This window comes from Bison bison, unplaced genomic scaffold (genome assembly GCF_000754665.1).
Source record: "Bison bison bison isolate TAMUID 2011002044 unplaced genomic scaffold, Bison_UMD1.0 scf7180017864255, whole genome shotgun sequence".
In the NCBI taxonomy this organism is placed as follows: Eukaryota; Metazoa; Chordata; class Mammalia; order Artiodactyla; family Bovidae; genus Bison; species Bison bison.
This window is the reverse complement of record NW_011494827.1, coordinates 286,270-287,553: the sequence shown is the minus strand read 5'-3', so window position 1 is coordinate 287,553 and position 1,284 is coordinate 286,270.

The window sequence follows — 1,284 nt, the reverse complement described above, 5'->3', positions numbered from 1 at the left end:
TTCTCCCAAATCTTCCCACCCTCTCCCTCTCCCACAGAGTCCATAAGACTGTTCTATACATCAGTGTCTCTTTTGCTGTCTCATACACCGGGTTATTGTTACCATCTTTCTAAATTCCATATATATGCGTTAGTATACTGTATTTATGTTTTTCCTTCTGGCTTACTTCACTGTATAATAGGCTCCAGTTTCATCCACCTCATTAGAACTGATTCAAATGTATTCTTTTTAATGGCTGAGTAATACTCCATTGTGTATATGTACCACAGCTTTCTTATCCATTCGTCTGCTGATGGACATCTAGGTTGCTTCCATGTCTTGGCTATTATAAACAGTGCTGCGATGAACATTGGGGTACACGTGTCTCTTTCCCTTCTGGTTTCCTCAGTGTGTATGCCCAGCAGTGGGGTTGCTGGATCATAAGGCAGTTCTAAAAAGATTTACTTCTTTATTTTTGGCTGCACTGGGCCTTTGGTGCTGCACATGGGCCTTCTCTAGTTGCGGTGAGTGGGGGCTACTCCTTGTCGCAGGGCATGGACTCGGTAGTTCGCAGCTCACAGGCTCTAGAGCGCAGGCTCAGTAGTTGTGGCCCATGGGGGCTCAGTTGCCCCGCGGCATACAGGATCTTCCCAGAGCAGGGATTGAACTCGTGTTCTCCGCATGGGCAGGTGGATTCTTAACCGCTGGGTCACTACCAAGGAAACCCAAGGACTAATTTTAAAGAGTAACATGGAAACTTACATTACTGTATGTAAAATAGATAACCAGTGGGAATGCACTGTATGGCTCAGGAAACTCTAGCAGGGGCTCTGTATCAACCTGGAGGGGTGGGATGGGGAGGGAGGTTCAAAAGGGAGGGGATATATGTACACCTATGGCTGATTCATGCTGAGGTTTGACAGAAAACAACAAAGTTCTGTAAAGCAACTATCCTTCAATTAAATAAATAAAAAAAAAACAATGTAAAGTAACAACAACAACAACAAAAACCCAACAACACTGAACTGCAGGCTCTGAGTCAAGGGAAGATTGGGAGTTAACAGAAAAGTATTCTCCAGAGGGCCACAAAGATGTCATCTAAGTGACGGATTCAGTTCTTGAGGTTGAGGAAGAGGACTTTTCCAATTATGCAGAAATGTCATGAGTAGCTCTTGTTTCAAAAGCCATGTGAGCGACTAGCTTTTAGCAGAGCTGTAGCGTCTCCAAGCCTTTTCATGCCTCACTTTGGGTGTATTCACGATGTCTTGAGATGCATCGCTTATGTCTGCGCACCAGTGGGTTGTA